We start from the raw sequence: 15580 nt of genomic DNA, 5'->3' as shown, positions 1-15580 counted from the left end.
AGCTTCCTTTGTATTATTTAACAACCTTCTCTATCTTATTTCTTGGGCCAAGCGTGCAGGAAGACTTAGGTGCTGTTGGTTTGACAGAGTCGTACGTAGGCTGTGTTCTTTCTGGTAGAGGGTAGTGCTATTTTAAAAACCTTCACCTGGGAGTAATCAACCTCCTTGCTTAGAGGGGCTTCTGCACAGTGCTCCAGGAATTGCTAGCAGCCCTGCCTTCCTGGTGGTATGAGCTGCTTCACCTCTGTCCCTGGCTAATCATCCTGTCTCTGCAGCCACCTACAGGCAATCTCCATGTGAGGATTAACCTTGATTGTCAACTTGCCTGCATCTGCAATAACCTGGGAGGCAATCCCTGGTTATGTCAGAGAGGGAGCCACTCGGTTAGTTTAGTAGAAGTGGGCAGACCCACCCCAGCAGTGGATGCCGCCAATCCATGGCCTGGGTCAGGATTAACTGCAGAAAGGCAAGCTAGCTGGGCGCCAGCACTCATAGCTCCTGCCCTCGTCTCCCTCCATGGGGGCCATTTCTCTCAAACTAAGCTGGAATAAGTTCTTCCTCCCTTAAGTTGCTTCTTGGCAGATGTTTTGTCACAGCAACCATGAAACTAACGAGTACATCCCCCTTCTGTGTATCTGAGCCATTAATATGTGAGGATCTGTTTCCAAAAGAGATTTCATTCAGAGCGAAGAGTAAGCTACACAAATAAAAAAAGATGGGAATATGTACTCAGTTTACAAAGCAGAGAGTTCTGTTAGTTTATTTTTAATCTTAGAGTAACGAGGCTGCAGGCCACTGGCACATGTGTTCTCATTTCCCCTGTCCTAGATCCACAGCAGACGTCGCTAATTGATCCCAGCGCTGTTTTGTTGATTCTGCCTGGGAGACCTCAGTGGTAGAGTATAGGACAGCCCTGCTTGTCAGTCAGATTTGGCATGTGAGGCGCACATCCTATTCTTTTAAAATATATTTTTATTTATTTTAGAAAGAGAAGCAGAGAGAGAGAGAAAGCGGTAGATACACAGAGAGAAAATGGGTGCACCAGGGCCTCTAGCCATTGTAAGTGAACTACAGACCCACATGCTGCCTTGTGCATCTGGCTTACGTGGGTATTGGTTAATCGAACCTGGGGTCCTTAGGCTTTGCAGGCAAGCGCCTCATAACTGCTGAGCCATCTCTCCAGCCTATGCTTCTATGCATAAGGTCATTGAAATGTGCCAGCAAGTTGGCTTCAGAGGCAGAACTTGTCATACACGTTCATGCCACTCAGCTTGGTCTGGCTTGCCTAAGGCAGGTTTAGTTGCTGTTGGCAAAAGCTCACAGGTTCTGGAAAACTCTGGGCAACTGCCATTCCTGTCATCTTGGAACTTCCTGTCCTGTCTTGTCCCAGACGATTCTCTTTTAAAGTTAACTAGGTATAATTTACTAGATTTCTGTGGCTGCTCTACCCATTTACCCATATTTTTTCCAGCTGCTTGGCCTTGTGTTCCCTCGCTCTCTGTGGCTGAGTTCAGTAGTAGCCCAGGCGCAGTCAGGGGAGCGGGGAAGTCTTTCAGTCTTGCCTTGTTGTTGTGAGAGCCCACAGCTTGTTTATAATCAGCCACGGACTGTTTGTAAAGCAGCTGACCCTCCCTAACTTTCTTTTCTTGGTTTATATGATTTTTAAAAAATTATCACATTATGTGACCACCCTCAGCCAAACATACCGACCTCAGTTAGTCTGAGGCTTAGCAGGAACCACCAGACAGAAACGCTCACGGCTTTTGGAAATTGTGAATGGAGCGCTGGGGTGAGACCTCCCGACGTCGCGTGTGTCAGGCCCCAGCGTCAGCCCTCGAAGCAGAAAGGCCGACTTTCCCCCATTTCTTTCTAGTGTTAGTTAGGTTGTCAGGACATTTTAAAATACTATGCTTAAGGTAAACTGCCATAGAACAGACCTGTCTACGCGAGGCTTTTGCCTGTGCAGGAATTCCCCATCTTTATTGCCTCATCAGTATGCCAGTAGGTGTCACTGTGTACATTAAATGGAAATCAGAGATATGATTAAGGAAATTTCCGGAATTAAGCATTATTGCAGATTTTTCTAAAAAAGAATAAAAAACAAACAAAACAGCTCCCAACAATAAGCAAGCAAGAATAATTATACATATTTCCTTCTTATCTTTTTTAAATTGGCCTTCAGTGGCAGGTGCAAGAAAGTGTGACGTTGCTCTTTCTCTATGTTCTTGAGGCCTGGTTACCTGTGTGAGCACTCGTGTTCCTGGGAAGGATGGGTGCTGGCACCGCATAAGCTTCAGGACACAGAATGTGGACTCACCTGCTGACCCGAGGAGCGATCGCTTTGTCCCTGTGAACATCACGCTCCTCCTGTAGAAGTTTTTCTTAGAAACCTTTCTTCTGATAGGGTAGACTTCTTTACTACCAATCTTTATTGTGACAATTCAAGAGAATTAAAAAAGACAAATCAGTGAATAAGCTTGCTGTCTGAGAATGTTCTCTACATGCATTTTCATGTGTTCTATGTACTTATTAGATGACTGTTCAGATTTTTTTTAGTTTTCCCAAGACAGGGAAAAAAAGTATCTAATCATGTTCCATGATTCTAATCATGTTTTTTTTTTTTTTTTTTTTTTTTTTTTTTTTTAGTGGAACTGTATTTAAGCATCCAAGTGGTTTTGCTATGAGTTCACTGTCATCATTGTTCTTTCAAAAAAACTGTAGCCAGGGCTGGAGAGATGGCTTAGCGGTTAAGGCACTTGCCTGCGAAGCCAAAGGGCCCAGGTTCAATTCCCTAGAACTCACATAAGCCAAATGCACAATGCCTCTGGAGTTTGTTTGCAGTGGCTGAAGGCCCTGGTGCACCCAGTCTCTCTCTATATATATATATTTCTCTCTCTTATAAATAAATAAAATTTAAAAATGTTTCCTGTTGCTTTGAGGAAAGGTAGTGCTACGCTCACCCAGTTATTTCACCGTTAAGATAAGCAACCAGGGTAAGACTTTCCTCTGAGGTATTCTGGAAAGCTCTGTTTGCATGGGGAAGGGGAAGTTGGCACTGGAATTGTGATTTCTTAATGAAACACTTATGTAAGGTTTTCACTTCCCAACAAGGCCCTGTTCTTTTTGTGATGAGCCACTCAGAGAAGGTTTGTGGGCACTTAAGAGTACCTGGGTAAAGCTTCAGCCAGGGGCACCCAAACTTTTGGCTTTTCTGGACAACCTGGGTGAATAAGAATCATCTTGAGTCAGAATTAAATACAGAAGCACTAAAAAAAACTGAGGAGCAGAAATATAATTTTCATATTTAACACCACAGATAAGCAAAAAAGAAGTCCTCACATAATAATCCTAATTATGTGATAACTCATTTGGCAAATCTTTTGACATTGTTGAGCAAGTACCAAGTTTGGGTTCCTCATAAAGAAAATGGTCATACTAGGTAATAAACGTCACCCCTTGGCTTGTTTAGCATATAGCAAAAGGTCAACATGCAACTAGTGGGGTATTTGACACTGAATTGTATTCAATAAACGTTTGATAAACGAATGCACCTGGTTCTATGGAAGTAGCTGCAATTCTTCTAGATCCAAAAGGTGCTCATCAGGTGTTTTGAGATTTTTTTTCTTGTGTGGTGTTTGGGGCGGGTAGGTGTGTTTGTCCCCTTGCCGCACTTTGTGAACTCACCTGCAGGGGGTGCTGTCCCCGTCGTGCTCCACTGCTGTTGTGACTTGAGCTGGGATCGCTTACTGATCCTGGAGCTGGCTGTTTCTTCTCAAGTCCTGGCGAATCTCAGGCCCCTGCACCCCTATGGGACTGGTGTTACCACATTACATATTTATACATATACGTATTTATCATATGTATAACGTTTATTGATTTGTGTATGTTGAACCATCCCTGCATCTCCAGGACAAATCCCACTTAATCAGGGTGAATGATCTTTTTGATGTGTTCCTGTATTCTGTTTCCAAGTATTCTGTTGAAATGTTTTCTTAATCTATGTTCATGAGGGAGGTAGATTTGTAATTTTCCTTACTGGCTTCATAAAAGGATTATGGTATTATTCCTTCCTTTTTTTATTTTATGGAATAGTTTGAGAAGCCTTGGTGTTAGTTCTTCCTTGAAGGTCTAGTAAAACTCACCACGTAATCCATCTGGCCCTGGACTTGTTTTAGTTGGGAGATTTTTAAAAAATATCTTTTATTTATTTATTTGAGAGAGAGAAAGAAGCAGAGAGAGAGAAAGAGAGAGGGAGAGAATTGGCACACCAGGGCCTCCAGCCACTGCAAATGAACTCCAGATGCATGCGCCCCTTTGTGCATCTGGCTTATGTGGGTCCTAGGTTCTTTGGCTTTGCAGGCAAGTGCCTTAATCAGTAAGCCATCTCTCCAGCCCTCTTTATTTTATCATATTGCCAATGTTTAGCATTGAGCCCAGGTCTTAGAGCATTTTCAGTAAGTGCTCTACTACTGAACTACACCCTCACCTCTGTGTTTATTTGATTAGTTTTGCTAAGGGATTTTTACCATCATGTTTATTCTTTGAAAGAACCAACTATTTGTTTCATTGATTCTTTTTGTATGTAAAAAGCATATATTTATTTATTCAATAGAGAGACAGAAAAGGCAGACAGAAAGAGAATGAGTATGGGTACACCAGGCTCTCCTGCATGGATGTTGGGAAGTTGAACTCAGGCCATCTATCCAGCCCCAATCTTTGTATTTTTTGTTTGTTTCTATTTTATTAGTTTCTGCCCTGATCTCCATTATTTCTTTCCATCTACTGAATTTTGATATGGTTTGTTCTTCCTTTATCCAAGCCTTAAGGCTTGTCACTCAATTATTTACCTGTGACCTCTCTAATTTTTTTAAAAATATTAGTTGCAAGGAGAGAGAAAGAGAGGGAGAGAGAAAGCATGGGTGCACAAACTATTAACACATGTACCATATTGTGCATTTGTCTTTTTGTAGGCACTGGGAATTGAGCCGGGGGCTGTCAGGCTTTGCAAGTAAGGACCTTTAACCACTGAGCCATCTCCCCAGACCTCTAATTTTTTAAATATAGGCACTTAAAACTATAAATTTCCCTCTTTAATGGATTCTACAGGTTTTGGTATGTTGTGTTTTCAATATCGTTTAATTCTAAGAATTAATTTCAATGGCCCAGTGTCAATCAGCATTGTATTGTTTAATTTCCATGAGTTTCATCCTTCTTGCTGTTGATTGTTAGTTTTATCCCATTTTGTTCCTATAGAATACAAAGAATTACTTCAGTTTTCCTGTACTAAGATTTGCTTTGTATCCTAATATATGATCAATTTTAGAAAAAGTTTCATGTGCTGCTAAAAATAATGCGTATCCCATAGCATTTGGATGGGATGTTCCATAGATGGCTGTTAGGTCCATTCGTTCTGTGGTTTCATTTAATCTAGATGTTTCTTTGTTTATTTATGTTTTCTGGGATGACCTGTCAGTTGGTGAGGTTGGGTATTGAAGTTACAACTATTGTGCTGAGGTTAATCTGTGACTTCACATCTACGAGTGTCTGTTTAGTCAAATTAAGCGCACCCATGTTCAGTGCATGTGTGTTCAGAATTGTAATGTTGGCTTGTTCTCTTAATTAGTACAAAGTGACCTTCTTTATCTCTTCTGACTAATGGTTTTGTCAGACATTAGAAAATCTGCTTGTATTCTAGACCCATTTAATTGAAATACCACTTTCCATTCATTTACCTTAATATCTTAGAGTCTGTTACCTGTCTGTTATGAATAAATGAGGTTTTTGTTTTTGAGGAAACAAATAGGAACATTCTACCTTTTAATCTATTCTGCTAGTCCGTGTCTTCATTAATTAATTCAAGTTATTACTGAAAGGTGTGTATCAATTCCTACAATTTTTGTTAATTTTGTAGTGCTTGGTGTTTTTCCATTTATATCTTGCATTAATTATTATTCAAACATTGTTTACTTATTTCCTATGGCCCCATGAATGTGCTGTTTTTTTTCAGGGTAGGGTTTCTCTCTAGCCCAGAATTCACTATGTTGTCTCAGGGTGGCCTCAAACTCACAGCAATCCTCCTACCTCTGCCTCCCGAGTGCTGGGACTAAAGGTGTGCGCCACCATGCCCGGCTGATGTGTGTGCTTTTTTTTTTCAGTGTAGAAGTTTCCTGTTTTCTGTAGAGCTAGCTTAGTGGTTGTATATTCCTTTAGCTGATTTTATCATGGAGAGCTCTTCTTTCTCCTTCAACTATGATAGCTAGTGTTGCTACATGGTTAGTAGGGTTGGGCTGGCAACATGGGTTGGCAATTGTCTTTCAAAACTTGAAATACGTCATTGCACACTCATCTGCTTTCAGCGGTTTTGTTGGGAATCTGTGGTCGCTCTCACGGGCTTGCCCTTGTCAGTGGTCGGGTGCTTCTCTCCTGCTGCTGCGGTGTATTCTCTTTGGTCCGTGTATTTAGTAGTTTATACTATGACAAGGAGAGTCTGGACTTGCTCACTTAGTGTTCTAAACACCTTCTGTATCTGTATTGATGTCTCCCTAATTTAGGGAGGTTTTCTTCTTCAATGTTGTTGAAAATGCTTACTATGCCTTTAGATTGCAATTCTACCCCTATGCCTAGAGTTTTTAGATTTGATCACTTCATAGTGTCCTGAGTATCTTAACATTTTTGCTCATACCTTCTTATTAATGTATCTTTCTCCTTGTTATAATGTTCTAAATCCTCCACCTTGTCTTCAAGCTCAGTTACTCTGTCCTCTCCTTGATCCCATGCTACTGGTGAGACGTTATGCAGAGTCATATACTTGACTTACTGTGTTGCTCATTTCTAGATTTTCACGTTGTTTCCCCGCCAGCATGTCTCCTTACGCTTGTCTTCTCATCACTCTCCTATTACGTGTTAGCTACTGTCCTGTGCTCCCGTGGGATTCCTTCAGAAGTTTTTTGTCTTGTTTGACTCCTTTATTTTTTTTCTTTGATTTTTGAACATATTATAATCAATTTTTTTAAAATTCTCTGGCATTTATTCTAATTAGGTCTCACTGAAAGTCATTACTGTGGGATTCATCATTTTTGGAAGAGTTATGTTTTCTTTTTTTAATATTACTGCATTAGACTTTTGCATCTTAAGTTATTATTTTTTGTTTATTTCTTCAGCTTTATTCTTATACTTGTAGGTCAGAAGTAACATCTTCAGGGTAGGAACTCAAGGTGCCGGGTGTGACCACTCTATCACTCCCAGAGCCGAACGCTGACAGCAAGAGTGCTCCAGGCCGGGACATGCCTCTGTGCAAATGCACCAGAGCCAACTAAACAGCAAGGGTCCTCCGACCTTAGTGACTGTGGGTGGGTCGATGAGAGAGGCTGGTGGATAGATGGGAGGATTTTGGCCACTTAGCACCGAGAGGGTTTGGAGGGGGTTGGAATGAGTACTAGTGCTGACTTCGAAGGAGGTGGAGGCGACACACGTATCTGGGAGAGAAAATTGAGATATTGTTTGGTTCCATAGATTTTGGGGAGTTGTTGAGGCTATGAAAGGTTATAGTTTATGTAGAATAAGGCGGAGTAAAGAATGTGGAAATGAAGGAAAGAGAAGCAAAGTACAGGAGTCGTCTATAGGACTAGTAATAGTTTCCATCAGTACACTGGGTGGAGATAAATCTTCTGCCCTAATTTTAATTATTTCTTGCATATACTGGGTTTGGGACTGGTCTTTTGTTGTTTTTCTAGTATCTTAGATTCCATCATTAGTTTGTTAATTTGAAATCTCTCAGAATATTTAATGTTTGCACATATGGCTATAAACTTTCCTCTTGTGACTGCCTTGGTTATTCCTCACAGGATCGGGTGTGTTGTTGTTATCATTTTATTAATTTCTAGAAAATTCCTCATTTCCTTCTTGATTTCTTCAATGACCCACTGTTCATTCAAAAGTGTATTGTACAGTTTCCAGGTATTTGTGTCATTGCTCAAGCTTCTCTTACTGTTGATTTCTAGTTTTATTCTACTGTGGTGTGATAGAATACAAGGAATTATCTCAAAGTTTTTGTTATGGCTTGCTTTGTGGCCCATGAGGTGGTCAATTTTGGAGAAGCTTCCATGTAACACTAAGAAGAATGTGTATTTTTTATCTCTTGGGCAGAATGTTCTGTAGATATCTGTTAAATCCTGGTGTAATTTAGCTCTGAAGTATTTTTGCTCGTTTTCAGTTTTGTAGACCTGTCTAAGAATGAGTGGGATATTAATGTCTTCCACTACTATGGTATTTGGACCTTTGTGACCTTTTATGCATTTTAGTATTTGTTTTATGAAGTTGGGAGCCTCAATATTTGATGCATAAATATTTATAATAATTATATCTTTTAAAATATTTTTATTTATTTGCATGTCTCTGTGTGTGTGTGTTTGTTTATGAATCTCTTGAGACTGCAAATGAAGGCCCATCTGGCTATATGTGGGTGGTTGGAAAATTGAACCCTGGGCCCAACAGGCTATTCAAGAAAGTGCCTTACCTACTCTGCCATCTTCCCCAGTATCTTTTGTATCTTTTTCTTAAAGATTATTTATTTATTTACTTGAGAGTGACAGAGAGAGAGAGAGAGAGAGAGAGGAGAGAGAGAGAGAATGAGAAAATGGGCGCACCAGGGCTTTTAGCCACTGCAAACGAACTTCAGACACATGCACCCCCTTGTGCATCTGGCTAACATGAGTCCTGGGGAATCGAGCCTCAAACCTGGTCCTTAGACTCCACAGGCAAGCGCTTAACCACTATGCCATCTCTCCAGCCCCTGTATCTTCTTTTTAAAAAATATTTTAATATATTTATTTATGAGTAAGAAAGAGAGAGAGAGAATGTGGGCATGTAGAGTCTCCTGCCACTGTAAACACACTCTAGATGCAAGTACCACCATGTCAGTGTGGCTTATGTGGGTACTGGTGAATTGAAGCTATGTCCTTAGGCTTTGCAGGCAAGTGTCTTAACCACTAAGCCATCTATCTCTCTAGCCTTCTTTTATATCTTCTTGATGATTTGTTCCCTTTATTAATATATTGCATGCCATCCCTCTTTGACTCTTTTGATTACCTTTGGTTTGAAGTCTGCTTTGTCAGATAGAAGAATAGCTATGCCTGCTTGTTTTCTGTTTTCATGTACTTGTAGATTTGCTCCCTACCCTTTGGCACTCAGTTTGTGGCTGTGTTTGCCAGCTATGTGAAGTTCTTGGTGACTACAGATAGTTCGGTCTTGTGTCTTAATAGTTCATCACTGATAGCTATTTTCTTTGTGGGTGAATTGAGATCGTGGACATTTATGTTACTGGGGAGTTTTCCTGATTTTTTTTTTTTGGTGATTTTCTGGTTGTCTGGGTTGTTGGCATTTCTTTTTTCACAACCCCTGTTGTTTTGGCAGGGTGCTGGCTAGCTGTGCAAAACAGAGTTGATGCGTTCCACTTCTTTTCTGTTCCCCTAATTCCTCCTTTTTTCCTTTTTTTCTTTTTTTCCTTCTGAGGTAGGGTCTCACTCTAGCCCAGGCTGACCTGGAATTTACTGTCTAGCTTTAGGCTAGCCTTGACCTTACAGTGATACTCCTACCTCTGCCTACTAAGTGCTGGGTTAAAGGCCTATGCTACTACCCCCAGCTCCCCATTCCTTTGTTGGTGGGCATTCTTACACAAATTAATATGGATGAGACTTCTCACTCTAGCTTAGGCTGACCTGGTGACCTGGAATTCACTATGGAGTCTCAGGGTGGCCTCAAACTCACAGCGATCCTCCTACCTCTGCTTCCCAAGCGCTGGGATTAAAGGTGTGCACCACCATGCCTGGTTAAGACTGTTTTTTAACTTATATTGTATTCCTTTAAGAATTTTCTGGTTTGGTTGTTATGGGTTGCCTTGACTTATGCTTATCTTGAAACATCTTTATTTCTCTCTCAATTTTGAAAGATAATTTTCTAGGTTGGAAGTTCTTCACTTTCAAATCCTGAAATATATTGTTTAGTGCTGATTGAAAGATCTGAAGTTGCTTTGATGATTTTGCCTTTGTATGTGAATTGGAGTTTTTGACTTAGAGCTTTCGTTTTGTTTCTCTGCATTTCTGACATCTTGGCTGTGTCATGGAAAGGGGCTTCTCTGATCACGTGACACGGAGGGCCCTAGTGCCTCTTTTGTTTGCATGTTGACCTCTCTCTCTATGTGTCATCTCCGTTCCTTCTGCTAAAGTCTGTCCCTTTAACTGCATCCCCTTCTTCTGGTAGTGTTGGCCTTGAAGGCCAGGTAATGGGGCCTGTCTGCCACCTACCTGTACACACAGGCCAGCCAGCCTGTACCCACTGTCCTAGGGTTCTAGAGGTCTTTGTGGACTGGGGCACACAAGCCTGGCTACTTCTTGTTGATAACTTGCCTGATGTTATCTTACTTTTACATTATCTATTATGAAGGGTTTTACACATAATTTTTCTTGAAACTGTTTTTTTCTTTTGATTGATTGTATATGGGTACACATGCCATGATGCATGCGTAGAAGGTGAGGGACAACGTGGAGGTGTCTGTGTTCCAGTTTCTTTGAGACAGGGTCTCTTACTGCAAATGAACTGTTGGGCTGCCCAGGAATAGTGGGCTTTCCGTGGGCTTCAGACTCTGCTGGCTGTGTCTCCCGTTGCCATAGGAGCAGTATGTGCACAGATGCCAGTTTGCATCTAGCTTTACAGGGATGCTGAGGAATTGAACCCCAGCAAGCACCCTCAATCACTAAGCCATCTTTCTAGTATTGTACATACATTTTCTTGGTATCCTGTGAAGTGAGGCTTCACTGCACATGAGCTTTTTGGCAACAATTGCTTTATCTTATATTAATTTTCTACGTCCCTCTTTTATCTGCTGTCACCAGGACACCATCAGTTACTATATTAGTTATGTTGATAGTGGACAAGAAAAATCATATGAACATATTTTTACTGCTTCACATAGATCTCTTGACTTAGATGTGTCTTCTAATGGCATTAATGAGGCCATTTCCCTCTAATAAGAATGGAAAGGGCGGAGAAATGGCTTAGCAGTTAAGGCACTTGCTTGTGAAGCTTGAGGACTCATGTTTGACTCTGCAGGTCCCACGTAAGCCAGATGCACAAAGTGATGCAAGTGCTCAAGATCGCACATGTGCATGAGGGGCCACACATGTCTGGAGTTCAATCGCGGTGGCCAGGGATCCTGGCGTGCCAATTCTCTCTCTCACTCACTCTCTCACATTAAAATGGGCCAGTCTGTTGCACTTGCCTCAAAAAAAAAAAAAAAAAAAAGGAAACCTGAGCTGTGTCTGTAGCGTAAGTGGTGTCATCCATTGCCAAGTTAGTGACTCTGAAATCAAGCTGAAACTGAGCTGAAAGCTTCCTCCCTGCCGTCTAGCCTTCATAGCGCTAGAAAGTTATTACTTCACTAGTAGGAGAGAAGAATCGCTAATAATTTTACCCAGTAAGGACCCTGCGTCATATACTGCCTTCCAGGCAAAATACACCCACGAGTGCAGGAGTGGCATGCTTGATTTCGAGGGGGCAACCAACTGCTTTCTGACTGGATTTGAGACTTACTGTCACAAAGGGGAGCTCATGCCCCGTACTGCAAACATGGTCAAAAACACAGGGGTAGGGAGGACGTAGCCCGGGGAGGGGCCACCGCTGTTGTCGAGATAAACGTACGTGTTGTCAGTTTCCCTCTCAGCACGTGCATTAACACCGGCCATCTCCACACCGCCAACTGTCCTCTACACATTTATGTCTGCGTGTGTAGATGAGTGCTCCTCTCGGCCTTGGTCGGAGGAGCTTCTTCATGCAGTGGGCAGTGGCAAAAGTGGAGACCCTTGAGTGGTCAACGTTGTGAGACGTGCTCAGCCCGAAACACAACATCTGCACCACCACCTCCCAGGCTCATGGGACTGGTGGACGAGGGGCTAAAGAGTGTAAGAGCCAGAGGACAGGGGGGCGCTGTGACATGCCGTCTGCTGGACCGGACGTGGCTGCGGCACCCACGGGCGGCAGGTGTGATTAACCGCCTAAGACCTGCTCAAGACTCAAGACCGGGCCATCCCGTGTCCATCATGGAGGGGACTGGGACCAGAGGCCTTGCTCCTCCATGAGGAACTATTGGCAGTTGACATTGTTCAGGGGAGGGAGGTCATTTTCTTTCGTGGGTTCAGAGGGAGAAGAGAGGGTAATCGTGAATATTGTGAAAACACACTACTTGTACATGTGATTTGCATCAGTAGTTTTTCTTTTGGGGGGATTCTTCTTCCTTTTGAGACATTGTGGAGGCTATGCTAGGACTGAAAAATAATAGAAGACAAAGGACTATGTTTACTTTTATTCTGAAAGCAAAATGTGTTGAGTCAGGCTGGAGAGACTGATCAATAGGGAAAAGGCACTGGCTGGCAGAGCTCTGTGGCCCAGGTTCAGTTTGCAGGTACGTGCATCTGGAGCTTATTTACAGAGGCAGGAGACCCTGCTGTACCCATTCATTCTCTCTCTCTCCTTCTCTCAAATAAGTAAATAAAATATTAAAACAAAGAGCATAAAGTTCACTCAACACTTACTGGGACACCGCTCTGCCCACCACATCTCTCAGTGTGGAGTAGCCCATGGGTTCTAGGAGAAGCATATGCTGTTGATAATTCTCACAGAGCAGCGCAGGACTTTCCCCTCACAAACAGGAAAACTAAAGGCCTTAAGAGAAGGGTTTTTGAAATCTTGCTATCCCCTGTCATTTTTCCAGCTTTGTTGTGGTATAACTGACAATTGTATGTATTTAACATATACCGTATGATGCTTTTGATATATATTGTGATCCACAACCAAGCTAATTAACATATCCATTACCTTACATTGTTACTGTATGTGTGTGCATAAGCAATTTTTAAAATGTGAAATATAAAACCTCCAAAAATTAGGAACAGAAAAAGCAAGTCTGCAATGGAAAATATGCTCAAATTTCAAATTTCAGTTCTGTATGGCCATATGGAAATGGGTATGATATGGCACAAAAAAACCCCGCCATTGGGGAAGGATAAAATCTTGTCAAAAACCTGTTCCTCTACTAATATGAATAATGGTCCTTTTACCTTTAAAATTTGTTTTTAAAAAAACAGGTGGAGAGTGAAATTACAAAGACCAGAAGTTTTAAGTTAATTTATTTATTTGCAAGCAAGCGAGTGCGTTCACCCGCGCGTGAGAGAGAGGTAGAAGGAGATTGAGAATGAATGGGTGCACCAGGTCCTGTAGCTACTGAAAATGAACTCCAGATGCACGTGCCACTTTGTGCATCTGGCTTACGTGGATACATTGGGGAACTGAACTCAGGTCATTAGGCTTTGAAGGCAAGTACCTTAACTGCTGAGCCATCTCTCGAGCCAGACATGAATTTCTTCTTGTGGAGCAGACCTCAAATCCAACCAGAGAGCAGCTGGTTACCCCACAACCGTCAGGTCACTACTGCACACTTGGCACATCTCGCTTGACAAGTCAGTTGTACAGCACAGAGTCTGCAGCGAGCTCGTGACACTGGTGACGACTTCCTTCCCCCAGCAGCCTGCATCGGCCTTCCCAGCACCGTTAAAGTCAGTTGGCACGGAAGATGCTTTCTCCTTAATTCCGGCTGATGTCTTTTTCTTTTTTCCATTTTGGTTTTTCAAGATAAGGTTTCACTCTAGTCCAGGCTGACCTGGAATTCACTATGAGTCCCAGGGTGGCCTCGAACTCACAGTGGTCCTCCTACCTCTGCTGGGATTAAAGACGTTTCTTTTTAAGGTGGGGGGGGGTCTCGCTCTAGCCCAGGCTCACCTGGAACTCACTCTGTAGCCCCAGGCTGGCCTTAACTCACCATGATCTTCCAACCTCAGCCTCTGCAATGCTGGAATTATAGACATGAGCCACCACGCTGGTCTTCAACCTGAAGTTTCTGTGTCCCCCAGCTGAAGCACGTGGTGTCTTCAGCAACAGGGTCTTACTGTGTAGTTGTTGTGCAGGTCCTTGGTTTCGAACTCAGGTCCTCATGCTTGCAAAGCAAGCACTTTACCAGTTGAACTGTCTAGCCCCAGCCCCCTCCTCTCTTTTCTTTTCCCAAGACAGGTTCTTAAGTATCTTCAGCTGGCCTGGAACTCTCTGATCCTCCTGCCTCCACCTTCCAGGTACTGGGATCACAGAAATGTGTGCCACCACACCTGGTTTCTGTGATGCTAGGGACCGAACCCAAGGCTCTGTGCATGCAGGCAAGCACTCTGCCGACTGAGCTACATTTCCAACCCGCTCCGACTTTCTAACATCCAGTTCTTCTCCTTTTAATCCCAGCCGTCCCTGTCCTCAGAGGGGCTTCACTCACAGCAGCTGGTCAGTGTGACGGACACCGGTGTCCTAGCAGAGCTGGAGCTGGGTCCTTTTTTTTTTGATTTTGTCATTTCTTAGGCCTGAGAAACCCCCCAGCCTCTGGGCTCTCATGTCCACACTGTTACCAAAGAGCCCAGGCCCCCGCTCAGAAACTCGTCCCTGCGTGGGCAGGCTCCGGTGGAGCAGACGGCACCACTCTCGGAACTGTCCGGGACGCCCGCTTTGGCCCCTGTCTGCTAGTGTTGGTGACCCGCACGTCGTGTGCGGGCCTTCCCTCCGCTGGCCCGTGAGGTCCCAGCAGCAGAAACCCGCTGTCGCTGTCGGCGTTCGGTGACCTCGCGATGCCGGCGCTCACCAGCTCGTCTGCTCTTCTCTGTCAGATGAATGACGGGCCACGGAGAAACAAGGTTAAAACTGGATTTTGTGTGTGTGTGTGTGTGTGATCAACATTGATATAATTATTTTGAAAAACCTGATGTTTAATTTGACTTTTCAATTCCTCCTCTTTATGTGAGCTTTTGTAAAGTTCATTTTCATTTTGTACATGGTAATGTGTTCCGTAAGAAGACATCACACACCATTGTATGTGGCGTGTACTTCCCCTCACACACACCATCACTTTTCCTCATCCTCCTTCTCCCATTCATTCCATGTCATATGATTGCATGTGTCCATATAAAATCTAGTAAGCACAAATGAGAGAAAGCCTTCAGTATTTGTCTTTTTGAGACTAGCTTAATTCACTTAATATTGCTATCTTTAGTTGCCTCTATTTTCCTGCAAACGACAGAGCTTCATTCTTCTTAATGACTTAAAAAAAAATTCTACTGCTGGGCGTAGTGGTGCATGCCTTTAATCCCAGCATTCGGGAGGCAGAGGTAGGAGGATGGCTGTGAGTTCGAGGCCAGCCTGAGACTACAGAGTGAATCCCAGGTCAGCCTGGACTAGAGGGAAACACTACCTCGGAAAACTAAAAAAAAAGAAAAAAGAAAAAAAATTCTGCTTTGCGCGTATGCCACTTTTTCCTTAGCAACATCTTCTGTGGTTGGGTAGTTTAGGTTGGTTCCACACTTAGAGGTTGTGAATGGTGCTGCAGTTAGCATTAATGTACAAACATCTCTGTGATACGTTCACTTAAACTCCCTTGGGTCTCTGCCTAGGAGTGGTATAGCTGGATCGCATGGACATGGTAGTTCTATTGTTAGTTTTT

At 42.9% G+C, this 15580-nt stretch overlaps 1 protein-coding gene across 1 annotated transcript in view; it reads left to right on the top strand.

Annotated features, from left to right (window-relative positions):
• The window catches only part of Snx24 (sorting nexin 24), a 163004-nt gene that overhangs the window by 39492 nt on the left and 107932 nt on the right, over positions 1–15580 (top strand). The gene's annotated exons all lie outside the window — the stretch shown is intronic.

Source organism: Jaculus jaculus, chromosome 12 (assembly GCF_020740685.1).
Source record: "Jaculus jaculus isolate mJacJac1 chromosome 12, mJacJac1.mat.Y.cur, whole genome shotgun sequence".
NCBI classification, from domain to species: Eukaryota; Metazoa; Chordata; class Mammalia; order Rodentia; family Dipodidae; genus Jaculus; species Jaculus jaculus.
Note: the sequence above shows the minus strand (reverse complement) of the source record. Positions and strands in the feature narration are given on the sequence as shown.